The following is a 21429-nucleotide window of genomic DNA, read 5'->3' on the forward strand; positions in this document are numbered from 1 at the left end:
GCAGAGGGACCTCGGGGTCCTTGTGCATGAGTCGCAAAAACCCAGCTTGCAGGTGCAGCAGGTGCTCAGGAAGGCGAATGGGATGCTGGCCTTCATAGCGAGGGGGATTGAATATAAAAGTAGGGAGGTCTTGCTGCAGCTGTATAGGGCATTGGTGAGGCCGCAGCTGGAGTACTGTGTGCAGTTTTGGGCGCCGTACCTAGGCAAGGATATTTTGGCCTCGGAGGGAGTGCAGAGGAGGTTTACTAGGCTGATACCGGAGTTGAGGGGGTTGAGCTATGAGGAGAGGCTGAATAAATTAGGCTTGTACTCGTTAGAGTTTAGAAGAATGAGGGGAGATCTTATTGAGACGTATAAGATGATGAATGGGATGGATAGGATAGAGGTGGAGAGGCTCTTCCCGCTCAGAAAGGATAGTAGGACTAGGGGGCACAGCCTCAAGATAAAGGGGGGGCGGTTTAGAACGGAGTTGAGGAGGAACTTCTTCACTCAAAGGGTGGTGAATCTCTGGAATTCTCTGCCCGTTGAAGTGGTGGAGGCTACCTCTCTAAATATTTTTAAGACACGGGTTGATGGGTTTTTGATAAGCGAGGGGATTAAGGGTTATGGGGAGAGGGCGGGAATGTGGAGCTGAGCCAAGACAGATCAGCCATGATCTTATTGAATGGCAGGGCAGGCTCGAAGGGCTAGCTGGCCTACTCCTGCTCCTATTTCTTATGTTCTTATGTTCTAAGATGTACCAGACCATCGACACGGATGCCATCATCTCAGGTGAGAACACTATCTACCAGGTACACGGTATTTACTCTTGCAACTCAACCAACGTTGTCTACCTGATACGCTGCAGGAAAGAATGTCCCAAAGCATGTACATTGATAAGACCACACAGATGCTACAACAATGGATGAATGAATACTGCTCAACAATCACTAGGCAGGAGTGTTCTCTTCCTGTCAGGGAACACTTCAGCAGTCACGGGCATTCAGCCCTGGTCTTCGGGTAAACGTTCTCCAAGGCGGCCTTTACGACACACGACAACACAGAGTCACCACACAAAAACTGATAGCTAAGTTCTGCACACGAGGACAGCCTCAACCTGGATCTTGGGTTCATGGCTCACTATTTATAACCCCCATCACTTGCCTGGGCTTGCAAAATCTCACTAACTGTCCTGGTTTGAGACAATTCACACTACTTTAACCTGAGCTTAACCCTTTCTCCATTCACATTATCCGTACCTGTAAAGACTTAATTATGTGTAAAGACTCATATTCCAACTATTATCTTGTAAACTGAGTTTGTGTCTATGTATGCCCTGTTTGTGAACACAACTCTTCACTCACCTGAAGGAGCAATACTCCGAAAGCTTGTGCTACCAAATAAACTTGTTGGATTTTAACCTGGTGTTGTGAGATTTCTTACTGTAGAACACAGGGCAGGGACTGCATGAATGTCATCCAGGCTTGAAACATTGGCTCTATTCTGCCTCTACAGATGCTGTCAGACCTGCTGAGATTTTTCAGCATTTTCTGTTTTTGTTTCAGATTTCAGCAACTACAATATTTATCTTTTAATTTAATACAATAACAAAACTTATTTCAAATGTTGATGAGTTTATCAAATATTTTTCATGATGACTACATACAGCTTAATACTTCAAATTCACATAATACATCTTACTCCTTTATTCTTGATGTAGTTTTTAAACTGGTAGTTTACTTCAAAATTTGTTTTCAATACTTTTTGGCAGTAGAAATGTTCTCTCTGGGGGGTGCAAAGTGCTGCATTCCTTGTTAGAAATCAGAAAGGCAATTCCGATTACCAAGTTATTTTCCCTCTCACATCTCACTGTGGAGGAAGTGCTTAAGGGCATTTTGAATCGGCCAAAAACAAATCTCACTCGTTCCCTTTAAAATTAAAAAAACTGGAGGAACTTGTAGGGCAGGTACGTCAGGAATACCGACCAAGCACTTACCTCATTGCTGAGAGCCAAGTTACAATCTGTCTCGGAGACTCAAGTTACAAAGTCCCTCAGAGAGACTAAAATTATAAACCCCCTCACAGAGACTCGAGTTACAAAATCCCTCAGAGAGACTGGAGTTTGAGGCTGTGTTTGTTCTTGTCCTGTCTCCTTGCCGAGCGGGCTAGCTCTGGGACGAGGCGCTGCTTTCCCGGGATTACTGGATTCACCTCCAACTTTTCCCAACTCCTGGAGTTCGCTTCAGCTGAAAGGGAAACAACGCGCGTGCGTTTTCCGGAAGACTCCTCACTGGGAAGTCACCTGGACACAGAGTCGGTGCAGGTAAAAGGCACAGAGTTTCTCCTCAAACGCCCGGACTGTGTGCGAGAGGCGGGGGCAGGGACTGTGTGTGAAACGCAGTAAGAAATCCTCACAACACCAGGTTAAAGCCCAACAAGTTTATTTGATAGTAAATCCACAAGCTTTCGGAGTTTGACCCTTCTGGTGAGTGGAGAGCTCTGGTCTCAAACAGAGTATAACAGGGCACACACAGTTTGCAGAATACTGAGTGGAGAGGATCTCCAAGAAGATCGCGCATATTGATACAGACATCAAGTCCCCAGTCCAACACCCGTACCTCCACATCGTGTGAAATGCAGGGACAGAGACTGGGACTGTGTGTGAAATGCGGAGGCAGAGACTGCATGTGAGATGCAGGGGCAGGGACTGAAATGCAGGACAGGGCCTACATGTGAATTGGAGGAGCAGGGACTGTGTGTGAAATGCAGGAGGAGGGACTGAAATGCAGGACAGGAACTGTGTGTGAAACACAGTAAGAAGTCTCACAACATCAGGTTAAAGTCCAACAAGTTTATTTGATAATAAACCCACAAGTTTTTGGGGTTTGCCCCCTTGTCAAGTGAGTGGAGAGTTCTGGTCACACACACAGTATATGTGAACCACATTGTGAAATGCAGGACAGGGACTGTGGGTGATACGCAGGGCCAGGGACTGTGTATGAAATGCAGTTTGCGGTTCTGCTTTCTTACATCTTGGTAGAAACTTGATGTCTGTGTCGATATGCGTGATCTTCTTGGAGATCCTGTCCGCTTGGAGCCGGCAGAAATGCAGGGGCAGGGACTGCGTGTGATACCCTGGAGCAGGGACTGTGTGTGATGCACGGGGGCAGGGACTTTCAAGTTTGCTGACGACGCTACCATAGTGGATGGGATGTGAAACAATGACGAGACAGAGTACAGGAATGAGGTAGAGAATCTGGTGAACTGGTGCAGCAACAATTATCTCTCCCTCAATGTCAACAAACAAATGAGGTTGTTATTGATTTCAGGAAGCATAGAGGAGAACATGCCCCTGTCTACGTCTCAGGGACGAAATAGAAAGAATCGAAAGCGACAAGTTTTTAGGTATCCAGATCACCAACAACCTGTCCTGGTCTCCCCATGCCTATACTACAATTAAGAAAGCCCGCCAACACCTCTATTTTTTCAGAAGACTAAAGAAATTTGGCACGTCAGCTACAACTCTCGCCAACTTTACAGATGCACCATAGAAAGCATTCTTTCACAGCTTGGTATGGCTCCTGCTCTGCCCAAGACTGCAAGAAACTACAAAAGGTCATGAATGTAGCCCAATACATCACGCAGACCAGCCTCCCATCTGTTGACTCTATCTACACTTCCTGCTGCCTCAGCAATGCAGCCAATGTAATTAAGGACCCCACGCACCCCAGGCATTCTCTATTCCACCTTATTCTGTTGGGAAAAAGATACAATGGTTTGAGGCCGCATACCAACCGATTCAAGAACAGGTTCTTCCCTACTGCTGTCAGACTTTTGAATGGACCTACCTTGCATTAAGTTGATCTTTCTGTACATCCTAGCTATGATTGTAATGACATTCTGCGCTCTCCCTTTTCCTTCTCTATGAACGATATGCTTTGTCTATATAGCATGCAAGAAACAATACTTTTCACTGTAGGCTAATACAGATGACAATAAATCAAAGAGAAGGGCAGGGACTGGGGGTAAAAGGCAGGGCAGGGTGACAGAAACTGCAGGTAAAATGCAGGGCAGTGACTTTGTGTATAAGAGGGCAGAGGGACAGAGGCTGCGGGTAAAACTCAGACAGGGACTCTGTAATTCACACGGCAGGAGCTGTTTAAAACAAACACCACAGGGCTAGGTCTGTTTAGAATGGGGCTGCTTTGGGAGCACAGGGTTGAATCTGTTAGAAATCATCTTTATTTACAAAGTGGGGGTGGGTTTCTCAGGCAACAAGAAGTTTTCTCAAGCTGACCCAAAGTTAAACTGACCTGAGCTGAGGGCAGGCTTAGTTTATAAATGGTTCACATAGTAAGTGCTTTCTGACGGTGTCCTTACAAGTAATTTTATCTTGTCCATGAATAGTATTTATATCACCACCACAGGGCATCCCCCAGTGCTTTACTGATAATGAAGTATGTTTCAAGTGTTGGCGCCATCATAATGTAATGAATTCTATAATGCTCTGTCTAATCCTCAACTGCTCTCCCCACCCAATGCCTTGGAAGCACAGTGTATTGATGAAATCAGTTCTAGACTTTTAAATAAATGTTGAGTGATGGAATTATGTTTTAATGGAAAACTCAGCGTTGTTATTTCTGATGCAGGGACTCATTGTTTAGAACTGAAACAAATTATAATTAAAGAGGAAAGCAGAAATTAGTCAAAATAGCTTGACTTGTGGAGGTCTCGACTTGTAATAAACCTGCGTGTGATGCAGTAGTTAAGTACTGTGTGGTTTTATATAGGTTGGAAAGGTCCCAGTTCCCATTAATGTCTCTGATCTCAGCAAGTATGATGGGTGGTGTATCCCTGAGCTAGGGTGTGGCAGTCTGCTTCCCACTGGGTGATGGCAGCCAAGTTACTGTAAGGTGCATCTATGTGAAGATTGGCTAAGAGGAGAATCAGATCCAGCTGCCATGATGGGAAATTCAACATGAGGCCTTGTATGAAAGACACACAACTGTTCGCCAGTTTAATGATACATGTATGTGGAATTTCTAAAATGTACGATGACCAACACACTCAATTCCCAACTATAACCTGCTTTGTCACTGGATGTCTGTGTAATACTATTGGTTTACTTTTATACTTCCATGAGATTTGACATTGCAAGACCAGCATCTGGTGTCTATCCCTAATTTCACAATGCTGGGGATCTGGAGGCCCATCTAGACCAGGTAAGGATAGTAGATTTTCTAGTGATTTGGATAAATATTTTACAACAATTAGTAATTGTTATTGGCTGCTTTATATTCCAGGCTTTTATTAATTGAATTTAAATGAAATACTGTGGTGGGATTTGAATCCATGGCAAGAGCACTCTAGTCCAGTGACATTACCACTGTGCTCCCATCTCATCCAGAGATTAAGTTATTTAGATTAGGCTATAAATAATGACGATTTCTCAGCAGTTCCTTTGCAAAAGAGCTTGGTGGTACAGAAATTAAATTTGGTATATTTTATAAACAGTGATTGTGCAGCAAGTAAACAATGACTTGGAGAGGTAGAACTTGTATTTCACTAACGAGCTGATCAGACAAGTCACGAATGATGGTCTATAGGAATGCAATCCATGCTTTTGGTAGGAAGCATTTTAAACTATGAAAAGTCCTTCTGTCATCAACATTAGTTTTTACTAGTCTGGTAAGAGTTTCCTTCCTTGCACCTTCACTCTCTGTTCCCCCACCCAGCCCAACCAATGTTCCCTCCATCTGAAACTCAGAGCCTGAACGTCAGCTGGTGCTACACTGCACAGCGAGCACATTTACAGACATGGTCATTCCACAGTTATAGAATATGCGGGGAAAGAGGAAATGGATGCCCACCAGGCAGTCAAGAAGGAATAGAGGTAGAAAATGCAAGAGTACATCTCCAGCCAGTATTCAATTCTGAATACTGATGAAAGTGATGGCTCTACAGCTGACGCAATGGCATTGGGGGAGGGTGCAAGGGTGGTCAGGATGTCACTGAATGGCTGGCTGTTCACCAGTGACATGGGTAGAAAGAGGGATATGATCCTGTAGTCAGAATTTAGATCTTTCAAAGTAAACTTTCCCAAGGAAAATAATTTCTGTTTATCAAGATTTGACATGGTGACATCATCTCCAGTAAAATGTTTTAAAAATAACAATGGTAAGGTAATGACATCATTACATCTGGTAAAATGACTAATGTCTGGTAGAAACTTGTCAAGCTCCAACAAGTTCATAAGTAAGTATCTGATTGTTTTGCAGCAAAAGGAACAAAGCGTTTTATTTATATTAGCTTAATGGACCAGAACATAACACTGTGTAATATCTGCTACTGCCTGAATGTGTCCAGTGCTCAACATTAAAGCAGAGGTGTATTGCCACAGATCGTAACTATTGTAAGTGCCAATTCTGCACCTTTTTGCAGTGATTCTGTGCAGCATTACTCTGCATAAGAGGTTACCTGGAAGCTGATATTTTGTGTCCATCTCCCAACCCTCTCCTGCCAGCCCCACCACCTATTTCCAAATTTCTATCATATCGTGGGATATGTATGTCATCAACATTAATTGCACATTCCTAATTGCTCTGGAGAAGCTGATGGTGAGCCATATTCTTGAACCTCTGCAGTCTTTAGGGTGAAGGCCTTCCACAATGTGTTCAGGACTGAATGCCAGGATTTTAACCCAGTAACACTGAAGGCACGGTGATATAGTTCCAAATCCAGATGGTGTGTGACTTGGAGGGGAACTCACAGGTGGCAGTGTCCCCATGCACTTGCTGATTTTGTCTGTCCAGGTGGTAGGGAACTGTTGAAGGAAACTTGGCAAGTTGATGCAGTGCATCTTGTGCACTGCAGCCACAGTACACCATGGTGGAAGAAGTAAGATAGCAAATGAGGTGCCAATCAAGCCAGCTGTTTTGTCTTGGGTGCTTCTGTGCATTGTTGCATCTACACCCAACCAGGCAAGTGGAGAATATTCCATCACACTTCTGACTTGAACCTTGTAGGTGATGGACAAGCTTTGGGGAGGCGAGAGGTCAATTACTCGCTGAAGAATTCCCAGCTTTTGATTTGCTCTCGTAGTCACAGTATCGATATGGCAGATCCAGTTAAGTTGTTATTCAATTGCAATCATTAGCTGGTTGATAGTGGAGTGTTCCACAATGGTAATGCAAATAAATGTAAAGGAAAGTAAATATATTCTCTTATTTCATGCCTTACAACCAACATACTTCTGACATTGCCTCTTCAAAATTATATTCAATCTTCTCAATTTTTTGTTGTTTGTCCTTGCCACTCCCTTTCTGACTCAGTGCCATTTTATCTCTGGTCTACATTCTTTTTGTTCAAGGGACTAACTATATGGATGTTCTGCCATCATTTATTGAAACTATTACATAACATTCTCGGTATATGTAACATTCTAACTATATGTGGAGCATTTACCATTTGAGCCCAGGTTCTGTTTGACTAGATATAATTGTTGCATGGACTGTTCTTTCAATGTTACAAGCAGCTTTAAGTTGACAAAACTTGATTGCCATATGCTGTACAATTTGGGAAATGTAATCACAACCGTAAACATTTGGGGCAGGTTTGTCCTTGATGCAAAGATAAAACTTATTTTTAATACTCTGCATGCCACTAGTTTAACTACTTGTTGCACGCTGCCCGAGTGCTTCAATAGCTGTCTTCAAAGACTTTGTTGTAACCTCCAACCCTCTCCACTTATCAATGTCTCTTTCTTCTCTGGCCTTTGTTCTTGTTACTACCTTCCAACTTCTTGTTCTGATCTTCCATAACTTTCTGTTTGAATTTCTTTATGTCAACCTCTGCCTATCTCACAGCACTGAAACAGCCCTAACTTGAAATGTTAACTCTGTTTCGTCGTATATGCTGCCAGACTTGATGAGTTTATCCAGCATTTTCTGTATTTATTTCAGATTTCCAGTATTTTACTTTTATTTTATCAAAATTAAGAGTTGTATACACAAATGCACAGAGTATAAGAAATGAAACAAGTGTGTTTGAAGCATAAATTTAGCTTAGACAATACGATATAATAGCCTTTACAGATCAATATCTTGCTACATGCTGGACATGAGTATATATTCCAGGCAATAGTGTCTTTAGAAAGAACAGGAAATTTGTCAGATTGGCAGTGTTTTTGTTTCCCCTCTTCATCCTTTCAAATATTTCATCATATCCTATATTTATCCCAGGGCACCCTTTTTTCTGTTTCTCTCCAAAACTTATCAAAGTAATTTTTTTGTCTGTTTTACTTCTGAATTATTGGCTAATCATAGGTTCGACCAGCTTAACATCCCAAATAGGTTAACCTCTGACCCAAAGATCAGCCTTATAAGCCTTTTCTGAATTGCTGTAAATTCTAGGTATTATTTGAACTTAAATTCTAATTGTGTTCATTTGAGACTTCAACCATATAGGCAAAAGAAGAAGATTTGATGAAATAACAACTCAGAAAATGTTTACTAAGTTGTAGATTAATACATGTCATTAACAGGGCAGGACTTGAATATTTATTGCAGCTCTTGCTTTCCATTCAGCCTATGGTGAGGTTAGCCTTTGTTCTCTCCCTGTAACCCCTTTTCTGTGGACAGCAGGCTCGTCAGTATCAAACTTGCTGTGCAGCTTGCTCAGTGAAAACTGCTGCTTCTTAACTCTTTCCAAGCCACAACCCAGAGCGTGATCAATGTTATTACATCCTGATTGGCCTAAATGAGAACATAAGAACATAAGAAATAGGAGCAGGAGTAGGCCATCCAGCCCTTCGAGCCTGCCCCGCCATTCAATAAGATCATGGCTGATCTGTCGCTGCTCAGTTCCACTTTCCCGCCCTCTCCCCATAACCCTTAATCCCCTCTCCTATCAAAAACCCATCAACCCGCGTCTTAAAAATATTTAGCGAGGCAGCCTCCACCACTTCAACGGGCAGAGAATTCCAGAGATTCACCATCCTTTGAGTGAAGAAGTTCCTCCTCAACTCCGTTCTAAACCGCCCCCCTTTTATCTTGAGGCTGTGCCCCCTAGTCCTATTGTCTTTTTTGAGCGGGAAGAGTCTTTCCACCTCTATCCTATCCATCCCATTCATCATCTTATACGTCTCAATGAGATCTCCTCTCATTCTTCTAAACTCTAACGAGTACAAGCCCAGTTTATTCAGCCTCTCCTCATAGCTCAACCCCCTCACTCCGGTATCTATTTCCTGAAACAAAAACAGAAAATGCTGGAAAATCTCAACAGGCCTGATAGTATCTGTGGGGAGAGAAGAGAGCCAACGTTTTGAGTCTGGATGATCCTTCAGCAGAGCGAGACTATTTCCTGATTGGCTTAAGGGGGAGAAATGTGATCAGTTTCTGATTAATTTCTTGAAGGTGATGGCCATCTATTGATTTCATTTCCCATTTCCCCTGACTGGCCTCTGAGATGTCAATTATTTTTGGGACTATCCCTCTCATTAGAATTTGTTTCTTTACTACTTGCTAAGATTAAGGAATGTTTTATATATCTTCTTTGCCCATTTGTTCAGGGTAGAGAAAAATGCTGTCATGTCCCAAAGATTGACATCTTGAGCTCATTATCTCAGACTTTGTTTAACTGGTTAAAATCAAATCCTTATCCTTAATTGTTCTTCGAGACTATTTTGCTGGGTGATGTTTTTCTGTGTGGTTGTTTGGAATGAGTTACTTTACTTCTAAAACAAATGGTACAGTGGTAAAGTTGTTTATAACCCTTTAACCTAATAAAGAAGATTATAAAGTGGGTAGTACTTAAGTTCTATGTTTAGAAGTCAGGTGAGGATGGTTTCAATATCTGCTTTATTTGTGATTGGATTGCATTTGATAACGGAAAGGTGGATTCATCAGTCCAGATGTCTAATTAATCTACAGATATCAGGACGTCCCATAAAACTTCATCGACACAGGCTTTTTTTTGGCTCAGGGAACTGCTTTGCATGTTTGTATGTTCTGGTTGTATCTGCCAGTGCTTAATAAAAGTCAATTAAAAATTACGGAATCATTTTACAAAATTATAGAAATTAAACACAGTCTTATGTGAAATACATATAAAATCAATGCTTGGAAGTGATGATGTGGTAAATATAATACAATTCGTTAATGTAACCGATATTTTAATTAAAAAATTATAGTGTTATAAAAGCTAATTAGAGAACTTAATTCTAAATTTACAATATCAAAGGTGGTTACATACTGTGAAAGAAAGTGGCTTCCTTTTTTAAACGTCACAAGTTTAACTGCACTAATTTAACGTACAAGGCTAAATGTTTCAACACTTAATTTTCTTTGCATAATAGGTCTTTGAATTTAGAGGCTGATAATAATTGCTAGGCAGATGAAAGGTTCCACACCAGTACTGTTCAGCCTTGACATTGTGTTACTGATTTAAGGGCCATACACTTTTTTCTCTTGTCAAGTTTGAGTTGGATGCAAAGACCAAGTCACGTGATGAACTAATGTCCCAGAATTCAGCATAAAACCATTTGGGTTGGGTAAAAGATATAAAAGTCTGAGAACACACACCCACCAGGGCAGCTTTTCCCCGTCAGACTTTTGGTTGGACCTACCATATATTAAGATGATCTTTCTCGTCACCCTATCAGTAACTGTAACGCCATATTCTGCACCCTATCCTTTCCTTCTCCCCGTGCTCTCAATGAACAGTATGTTTTGTCTCTATAGTGCGCAAGAAACAATACTCTTCACTATATCTCAAAACATGTGACAATAAATCAAAATCAAACATACTTTTATTATTTGAGTAATGCCCAAAACTAAACTACAAACATTGTAAATAATTATCAAAATTAAACTTTCCTACAACATTTCCAATGCAAGTATATTCCTCCTTAAGTAAAATGACCAGTAAGAGCACAGTTTAGGTGTGGTCTCACCAATGCCCTGTACAATTGTAGCAAGACTTCCCTACTTGTATTCTGCATCCCCTTTTGCAATAAAGGCCAACATTCTATTTGCCTTCTTAATTACTTGGTGTACTTTTGTGTTGAATTTTTGTGAATCATGTACAAGGACTCCCAGGTCCCTTTATACCACAGCATTCAGCATTCCCTCTCCACTTAAATAATTCTGTTTTTGTATTCTTCCTGCTAAAGGAACAACTTCACTTTTCCTACATTATATTCCATCTGCAAGTTTTTGACCACTCCCTTAACTCATCTTTATCACTGAGCCATCTTTTTGTATCCTTTGCACAACTTGCTGATGTTATGAAGATAGGAAAACAAGTTTAGCTACAATACAGTCAGTCCCGTCATCCAAATTATTAATATTGATGTTAAGTATCACTGATTTATGTGGCACTCCACAAGTTACAGTGAACTCTACCTGGACTCTGTTTAGCCTGTCCTATATCCATGTCACTATCACTCCAGCACTATAGGTTCTTTTTTATGTGGCACCTTATCAAATGCCTTTGCCTTGCAAAACACTTTGCCTAGTGTTTAAATTGGCAATATTACTCCTTTTAAAGGTATTCTGTTTTTCCTTTATCCAAGTTTTGTCACAAAGTTCTTTCCCTCAACCTTCCATTTCCACCCATCCCAACCAATTTACAGAGTTTTCTTGTTTCTTTCATGTTACCTTTTTTTTAAAGTGCATGCCTGGTTCTGTGTCCTTGGGATTTTTTTAAACCCAGATTCTTTTAAATTTAATCATTTTGTGATCATTGACTCCCAAGGTTGCCTCAGCTTTTAGTTTCTGCACATTTTCTGAGCCATTAATGAATACAAACTCAAAATGAATTGTTCTTGTGGCTTCTTTTGAAGCACTAGGTCATAGAACAGTCAATGATTATATCTCACAACTCTGACTTTGAACCACTGCAGTTTTCCCAGTTTAGCTTTATTTGACAATGTCAATTAAAGTAACTTTCCTGTTATTACACATTCTTCGGAGCATGAGCAAGCTGCCTTGCTTTTTACTCCTCCCTGTTGGTCAATGGCACTCCCCTATTTCACAGTATACAAAGATGGGCAGGTTAGGTTGATTGGCCATGCTAAATTGACCCTACTGTCAGAGGATTCGCAGGGTAAATATGTGGGGTTACAGGGATAAGGCCTGGGTGGGATTGTGGTTGGTGCAGACTTGATGGACAGACTTGGCTTCCTTCTGCACTGTAGGGATTCTATGTCTGAGCATGTTAGTTCTTTGTATTTCAATTAATTTCCCAGAAGATCAACTTCATTTGCTTTCCAGATATTCATGACATATAGGACTTACTCCTTTTCTAGCCATTCTATTTTTCCCTAAATTCACACTACCTACGATTGTTCCATTTATAACTATTCTCATACAGTTTGCATTGTTTTAATAGTCTAATTACATTTACTTTAAAGAGCTTTCAGTCTTGGCATCTTATTGCTAATATTCCTAATGATATATCCACATCTTCCCAGTATCTGCCTTTTCTTACTCTCCACTTCATATTTGTCTCTCAATTTATGTGTCCAAGCTATCTTTGTGCCCACTTTCTGCCCGATGAACAGTCTTCATTGCACTGCTTTTTTATTCTTCTCCCATCTATCCAGTTCAAATGAGTCATAACTGTATTCCTTAATTTTACATGTAGATCTTCCTTACTTGGATTAGATACAGCCTATCTCCCCTAGAACCATAGAAATTGGCACAGAAGGAGGCCAATTGACCCAACCTGTCCATGCCAACCCCAGAACATGCAGGTGTCCTTTCTAATCCCACCTTCCCGCACCCAGCCCCATAGCCTGATGGCTTACAGCATTTTAAGGTGTAGACCCAGGTACTTTTTAAGAGTTTAGGGTCTCTGCCTCTACTACCAACTCAGGCAGCGAATTTCAGACACCCACTACCCTCTGCATAAAAAAAGTTCTTCCTCATGTCCCCTCTACACCTTCTGCCACTTGAATCTATGTTCCCTGGTTCTAGAGTTCTCTACCAAAGGAACCTATTTTATCCTGGCCACCCTATCTCTTCCCCTCATAATTTTGTACATCTTAATCAAGTCACCCCTCAGCCTTCTTTATTCCAAGAAAAATGACCCCAACCAATCCAGTCTCTCCCCATAGTTTTTCTAGCCCTGGCAACATTCTTATAAATCTTCTCTGCAGATTCTCTCTCCATGTTTAAACACTAACTTCAGATTATTTCTGACCAAGATGAAGCCAAGCATGTGTATCGTTACATAATTATTGGCTTTTGCTGAAAGCTTGCAGCTCAGCTTTGTTGCACGATGTTTAAAGTACTTTGTGTCTAAACAGCTTGCAGAACTGAACCATAGGGGAGTTGGCAGTTTTCAGCATTGCTGACATGTAGAAAATTATGCTTAAACTTCTTGCATTGATTGCCAGCATTTAAATAAACCACAGCCCAACAAATTTCAGGGCTCGATCAATGCCTCCTATTTAAAATGTTCTGAGGATTTTTCTTGGTAAGGACACAAGTGTTTGTACACACATAGAGCTTTTTTTTTAACTATAGTTGTGAAAGCTTCATAAAATTGAACAGCTATGTCCAGTGACAGTTTGTGATTCATTACGCAAATGCTTTTTATATCAAAAATGAACTGTATTCATAAATAATCTGAAAAAAAACTTTATAGAGAAGACATTTCCAATCATTACAAAGAATGAAAAACAGTCATATTTACGATTTACTTCAATGTTTTACAGTGTTTGGTTCCAAGACTTTACATACATTACAGTGCAGTTCTGAGTTCTTCATTAAACTATATACATTCATCGCATTTCACTGTGCGCTGTTTTTAGAGTTGCGCACAGTTACCCAGTCCGAGGGTTTTTTACAGTTACTGGTCCCTCAGTCTGCCTTGATTGAAAGGCTTTAAACAGTGGCCTTTCCCCATTTTGTGACAGCTGCCCCAAGCTTAAGAGCGTCTCTCATCATTATTCCAAATGCTTATCGTGCACCTTGCTTTCAAATCAAGTCGTGTGAATTTACAGGAAGTCTCAGGCTATGTTTAGTGGCACAAAGACTCTTGAAGAGCCAATGTTGTAAAGTGTTTTGCCAAGTATATACATCAAACAGGGCATAGTGATGAGACAACACAACGTCTATATTCTATCACGCGCGAGGTAAAGCACATTGCTAATGTAAAGTATAAGCACTAAATAGTAGTTTTAATAAAAACACATTGCTAATGTAAAGTATAAGCACTAAATAGTAGTGAGACTGGGAAATTTCACAGAATTAAGCTAACTAGCTACAAATGCAGTTTCAGTTGAAGAACTGTGGACAGCTGATGTGCAGTTTAACTTGATCATCGAGAGGTTTTTATTATAAATGATCCAATCCATAGAGAGCTGGTGATGATGGGGACCCACAGTTTGGCTGTTGTTTGCTCTGTATTTAATAATTTAAGCTCATTCCCTTCATTTAGCGTTAGTAATTCTGGACTTATGAGTGCAATCTCTATTTGAGCACTGTTCCCAGTTGACCACCTTCATGAAATGCTGTGATTGGACTGGAGCCATCACTGGTGGCAGCCTGACTTTAATGTTTCACGGTAAATAACGCAACTGTATCTTGCTTCCACTACTGTGGAATATCCTGGAAAATAGTTTCAGAACCATACTATCTCTGCAATGCAGATGGAGGCCACTGAGCTCATTGAATCTGCACTGATTCTTCGAATGAGCATCTTACCCACACATTCACCCTGCCAATTAATCTAATCTGCACATCTTTCAGACTGTGGGAGAAAACCGGAGCATCCGGAGGAAACCCACACAGACATGGAGAGAATGTGCAATTAGAAGGTCCGGATGGAGATAATATAAGAACATAAGAAATAGGAGCAGGAGTAGGCCATCCAGCCCTTCGAGCCTGCCCCGCCATTCAATAAGATCATGGCTGATCTGTCGCTGCTCAGTTCCACTTTCCCGCCCTCTCCCCATAACCCTTAATCCCCTCGCTTATCAAAAACCCATCAACCCGCGTCTTAAAAATATTTAGCGAGACAGCCTCCACCACTTCAACGCGCAGAGAATTCCAGAGATTCACCACCCTTTGAGTGAAGAAGTTCCTCCTCAACTCTGTTCTAAACCACCCCCCTTTTATCTTGAGGCTGTGCCCCCTAGTCCTACTGTCTTTTTTGAGCAGGAAGAGTCTTTCCACCTCTATCCTATCCATCCCATTCATCATCTTATACGTCTCAATGAGATCTCCCCTCATTCTTCTAAACTCTAACGAGTACAAGCCTAGTTTATTCAGCCTCTCCTCATAGCTCAACCCCCTCAACTCCGGTATCAGCCTAGTAAACCTCCTCTGCACTCCCTCCAAGGCCAAAATATCTTTGCGCAGGTGCGGCGCCCAAAACTGCACACAGTACTCCAGCTGTGGCCTCACCAATGCCCTATACAGCTGCAGCAAGACCTCCCTACTTTTATATTCAATCCCCCTCGCTATGAAGGCCAGCATCCCATTCGCCTTCCTGACCACCTGCTGCACCTGCAAGCTGGGTTTTTGCGACTCATGCACAAGGACCCCGAGGTCCCTCTGCACCGTCGCCTGCTGCAGTTTTTCGCCCCGTAAGTAATAGTCCTTCCTACCATTCTTCCTACCAAAGTGGACCACCTCACACTTGCCAACATTAAACTCCATTTGCCATTTCCTGGCCCATTCGCCCAGCCTATCTAGATCCTTCTGCAGACTCGCCACACCCTCCGCACAATTTGCCGTTCCCCCAATCTTGGTGTCATCAGCAAATTTCGACACCCTACACTCGGTTCCCTCCTCCAGATCATCTATATAAATGGTAAAAAGCTGAGGCCCCAGCACCGACCCCTGGGGCACTCCACTAGTCACCATCCGCCAATCCGAATAGCACCCGTTGACCCCCACTCTCTGCCTCCTATTTGTCAACCAATCCTCTATCCACGCTAACACCCTACCCCCAACTCCATGTCCCTCGACCTTCTGCAATAACCTCTTGTGAGGTACTTTGTCAAACGCCTTCTGAAAATCTAGAAAGACCACATCCACCGGCTCTCCTCTATCCACCGCCCTAGACACATCCTCATAGAACTCCAGTAAATTTGTCAGACACGACTTCCCTTTAATGAAACCGTGCTGCGTCTGCTGTATCAAGCAATTCCCTTCGAGATGCCTCGCAATTTCCTCCTTAATGACAGATTCTAACATTTTACCTACCACAGACGTTAAACTAACCGGCCTATAATTCCCCGCCTTTTGCCTGGCACCCTTCTTAAACAACGGCGTAACATTAGCCGTTTTCCAATCATCCGGCACTTCCCCGGAATCCAGCGACGTCTGGAAAATAACCACCAAGGCATCCACTATCACCTCCGCCATTTCTTTCAGAACCCTCGGATGCATTCCATCCGGTCCTGGGGACTTGTCCACAATCAGCCCCTCCAGTCTGTCGAGCACCGCCTCTCTAGTAACAGTAATGTCATTAAGACCCTCCAGTCCTACCACCTTTCCATCGCTAACACCCGGCAAATTATTCACGTCCTCCTCCGTGAAGACAGAAACAAAAAAGTTATTCAATACCTTAGCCATATCCCCATCCCCTATCACTAGGTCCCCTTTCTCATCCTCTAAAGGACCAACATTCACCCTAGCCAGCCTCTTCCTTTTTATATATTTATAAAAACTCTTGCTATCCTTTTTTATATTAAGTGCTAGCCCAGCTTCATAGTTTCTCCTACCCTTCTTTATCAACTTCTTTGTCAATCTTTGTTGACATTTAAACCTCTCCCAATCCTTTTCTCGCCCACTACTCTTAGCTACTCTAAATTCCTCCGCTTTTAGTTTAACACTTTCCTTCACCTCCTTCGTTATCCATGGCTTATTACCTCTCCTCCTACTATCCTTTTTGACCATCGGAATAAATTTCCGCTGAGCACCAAGAAAGATCTCCTTAAAGATCCTCCACTGCTCCTCAACAGACCCTCCCTCCAACGTGCTCCCCCAGTCCACATTCGCCAATTCTTCTCTCATCCTACCGTACTCCCCTCTATTCAAACAAAGGACGTGTGTCCGGGAACCCACTTTCTCCTCCTCCATCTGCACCTGAAACTCCACCATACAATGATCACTCCCCCCAAGAGATGCAGTGATTTTTGTCAAGGTTCATCCTGAACAGTCCAGTGATGCACAACTCTGTGCTCTATGGGCTGTTCTCAGGGATGCACACTGAAACAAAAAAAATATAAGGGACCTTCTCTCTGGCCTGTGCCAGCCATTGGGGAATGTTCAGGGCTACAAGTGACAGCTACCTTTCTGATTTTTGAACCACTTTGCACATGGAACCTTAAACTTGTTTTTGTTTTTCTGTTGATGCTCTGGAATCCATTTCCGGGCTAAACACAGTAATTTCTTCATGACTACTGATAGCCAAGAGACACGCACAAGCTGTTTTGCACAAAGTTGCAAAATCAACATTATTTAATAGTATATTTCAGAACCGCAGGCATTAAAGATGGATGTGTAATTTAACATAGGAGCAGAAGAAGGCCGTTCAGCCCTTCAAGCCTGCTCTTCCATTCAGCTGGATCATTGCTGATTGTCTACCTTAATGTCATTTTCCTGTGCTTTCCCCACATCCTTTGATGCCAGTAGAGTCTAAAACCTTTCAATCTCTGTCTTCAGTTTAATGATTGTGCTTCTGTAGCCTTCTGGGGCAGAGAATGCCAAGGATTCACCATCCTCTGGATAAAGAGATTCCTCCTCATTCAATCCTAAATGGCCATTATTCTGAGGCTGCTGGGATTATTATTTAAAGGGAGAAAAGCTGCAGCATGCTACAGTGCAGAGGGACCTGGGGGTCCTTGTGCATGAGTTGCAAAAACCCAGTCTGCAGGTGCAGCAGGTGATCAAGAAGGCGAATGGAATGCTGGCCTTTATAGTGAGGGGGATAGAATATAAAAGCAGGGAGGCCTTGCTGCAACTGTACAGGGCACTGGTGAGGCCGCAGCTGGAGTACTGTGTGCAGTTTTGGTCGCTGCACTTGCGCAAGGATATTTTGGCCTTGGAGGGAGTGCAGAGGAGGTTCACTAGGCTGATACCGGAGATGAGGGGATTGGACTATGAAGAGAGACTAAATAGACTGGGTCTGTAGTCGTTGGAGTTCAGAAGGATGAGGGGGGATCTTATAGAGGCGTATAAGATAATGAAAGGGATGGATAGGGTAGAGGTAGAGAGATTCTTCCTGCTTAGAAAGGATAGCAGGACTAGAGGGCACAGCCTCAAGATAAGGTGGGGTGCAGTTTAGATCAGAGTTGAGGAGGAACTTCTTCACTCAAAGGGTGGTGAATCTCAGGAATTCTCTGCCCGTTGAAGTGGTGGAGGCTACCTCGCTAAATATATTTAAGTCACGGGTAGATAGGTTTTTGACAGACAAGAGAATTAAGGGTTATGGGGAGAGAGCGGGAAAGTGGAACTGATCCACTTCAGATCAGCCATGATCTTATTGAATGGCGGGGCAGGCTCGAAGGGCTAGATGGCCTACTCCTGCTCCTATTCCTTATGTTCTTATGTTCTAAACCTAACCTGTTTATACAGTGGAGTGTGCTTGATGACAATGGAGATTCACGCAAGAACTTGGTGCAAATTTACATCTGTAGTGATACCAGTAAAGAATTGTGCAGGTTGTACCTTCAGGTTTGTATAAGTCAAATGACAGGCTCTACCTAAATCGATTGGCAGCAATGTTTTATGGTTGTTGCTGGCAGCACCTAACTATTTGTAGACACAAAATAAAACACTTTCTAAAGGGGTTGTTTTTCTCCTGCCTATACCAGGAATAGTATTGCTTTGCTCTGACAGCGCAAATGCTGACTGAAGTGAACTCATAAATTATAAAAAGGTTTGACTGCATAGATTGTGATGTACAAGTCAATCCAGTTTAATTTGTCTTTTTGATACCAAAATTTATGTTTAGACCTATACTTAAGCCCACACCCCTTTCCCATTGATGATGTACTTTCATTAGGAGTCAGCCTCAAATTTTTGCTTCAGAAGTGCATGCCTGATCCTACTCTATAAGTCACCATGTTGGATTAAGTAAGTAATGTTTTGAAAGAGGATGTGCAGGAGTTTAAGACATGCCCACACTGAGAAGACCCCATGCGGTGAAAGAAAAACAGAAATGCAACAGTGAAAAGAATAGAAGTACGAAAATGGTTTCAAGCTAAAAAATCTTAACATTTTCAAACAAGGAAAATTACTGCTGCAGCCAGAGAATTTGAATTTGGTGAAAAACTTTTGTGAGAATAGAAGAATCTGAAGATACCCAAGATCAAATGTGTGGAGATTGTTAGGAAAACAGACAGAGGTAGTTTTAAGGAATTTATATTTGTATGGGTAAACTTTAGAAATAAGGTATAGTTTTAAGTGGTTTAATTTAATGTTTCCATACATGGAAGGGTAAAACCTATAGTTAGATTCATGCTGGATGGGGGTGTTTGTTATGTGTGGGCATTGGTTCAGTTCCAGCCAACTTGGAAAGGGCTACGGTGTCAGGAGTAAAGAGAAGTAAGTCATTGCTTAGCAATAGGAGGCCACTTTCAGAGGGAAGGGCTTTCCTTTGTTAGTTTTAGCTGGAAGCCAGAGCAGTTGGAGACAGGAACTGGGGAGTGAATGGCTCTCAACTCTGTCAGGAGGAACTCAGCAGGCCAAGAAGGTTACAAAGATACGGTTTTCCTAAAGTGGAAGTTACAGCCCAGATAACCAAAGAATTGGGACAGAAAAGAAGTTCTTGAGATGACTGGAGTTAAGAGAACAGAGTCCAAGTTTATTGTTCAGAAGAACGCAAGGGAAAGTAAACAAAGAAACATTTGCAGTAACTGGACTGAAAGCAGGACAGCCAATTTTGGAGGTAAATTCATTGCCTAATGCCATTTTAATAAAGGTCTGGGAATTGAAGGTTAAAGCAAGAGTTTGTATAGCAGTCAAGAGAAAGAAATCCTGAATGGATTGGTGTAAAATCCTGGACTGGATTCACTGCTTAAAAATGGAAGCTTTGTTTAAAAGAGTCATTTATAACCTTGGATTTTGGAATGCTCCACCAATCAACCATTGTTATGAAAGAAGATGTTAAAGCCTGTTTTTGGGAGTGGTGTTTAGAAGCTGTTGTGTGACAATCATCTGGGGGAATTCTGAAGAGAGATCCAAATAACTTGAATTCAGAGTGGAGTGTGTATTTAACCACAGTCACTGTGTGCTTCACGACAGCACAGTGGCAGGATCCAAGTTCGATTCCCAATTTGGGATACGTTTTTTCTGGTTAAAACTAATTAGTAGTCATGTGACTCAGTTCCTTCATTTTTTTATTTTAGAAAGGACAAAGGTTACAGTATTTTGAGCCAGGGTTCCATTCTGGAATGTGTTTAGCCAGTTATAATGTTAACTGAGATTGTGACAAAAGGTCCAGGGACCAGCCACTGGCCTGATCTCAAGGAGCATGTATCGGAATGTGTCCCCAAAAATTGTGAGAATGGTTACCTCTTCACCAGAAATGCAGTGTGTATAGAGGTACTTAATTGGGCCAAATAAAACCCTATGTTTTGAGTGCCAGCTTCTTGTATTGCTATCAGCTGACCACCAGCTACTTGGTGTTGACACCTTATGGAACTAAAATATCTAGTGTTGCAACAGAAGACCAAGATTACTCAATGTCTACAAGAAACCTCAATGTGAAAATGATTAGTTTTCACCATTTCATTATCGAGCAGTAGCAAAGACTCAAGTACCCACTGTGTCACATCGGCAACATGGATGAAACACTCCCCATTTCACATGTGATTTACTGATGTGTGCTAATTGTTAATTATTTCCAACCAGTGTAAATGCCTTTTCTCCATCAGGATTCTTTTTTGCTTTTTAAAAGAGTTTTGTTTAATTATTTCTCTTTTAACCATCAATGATGGTAGCATTATCAAAGGATCAGGTTTATTGGTCTTGCTGGACCGGGCAACATGATGCAGCTAACTACAGAGTTGCAGTCATTATTAATCAGAGTGTTTTTCCTGTTTCTTGGTGTTTTGCATCTCTCATATACCTAGGCTCAGTTACTGTTTCCTCATCAAAATGAATTGCATTCAAGTGTAAACATTAATTTATCAATTCAAATATGCCACTTCATAGTATATAATTTAGACACACCATCAAAACGTTTTGGTGTGGATTAGCTTATGCTGCCATGCTTTGAAGGTTTTTAGTGGGTTGGTGAGGTTTCATGTTATCTTGGTTTAGCCAAATCTTGGTACGCTTTGCCTCCCTTTGGACAGACATGACATGGTATAGCTTAAATTAAAACCTTTTGTTACAAGCTATTTACAAAGACTCTATAGTAAGCATAAAGTATAACGAGCACTGTCTGTGCTGCGCCTGGCTCTCTCGGAGAAGCTCAGTCGTTGAC

At 41.8% G+C, this 21429-nt stretch overlaps 1 protein-coding gene across 2 annotated transcripts in view; it reads left to right on the top strand.

Moving 5' to 3' along the window:
* Positions 1-2192: 2192 nt before the first annotated feature.
* The window catches only part of LOC145344064 (rho GTPase-activating protein 8-like), an 84384-nt gene continuing 65147 nt past the window's right edge, over positions 2193-21429 (top strand). The window contains exon 1 of one of the 2 annotated variants that reach the window (XM_080190849.1): positions 2193-2302. The gene's annotated coding sequence lies outside the window, so the exon portion shown is untranslated. Of the gene's footprint in view, positions 2303-4033; positions 5202-21429 lie in introns of those variants that run through there. The other variant, XM_080190850.1, reaches the window with a different exon arrangement.

The sequence above is a fragment of the Carcharhinus amblyrhynchos genome, chromosome 6, assembly GCF_965287045.1.
Source record: "Carcharhinus amblyrhynchos chromosome 6, sCarAmb.v2.hapA, whole genome shotgun sequence".
Classification (NCBI taxonomy): Eukaryota; Metazoa; Chordata; class Chondrichthyes; order Carcharhiniformes; family Carcharhinidae; genus Carcharhinus; species Carcharhinus amblyrhynchos.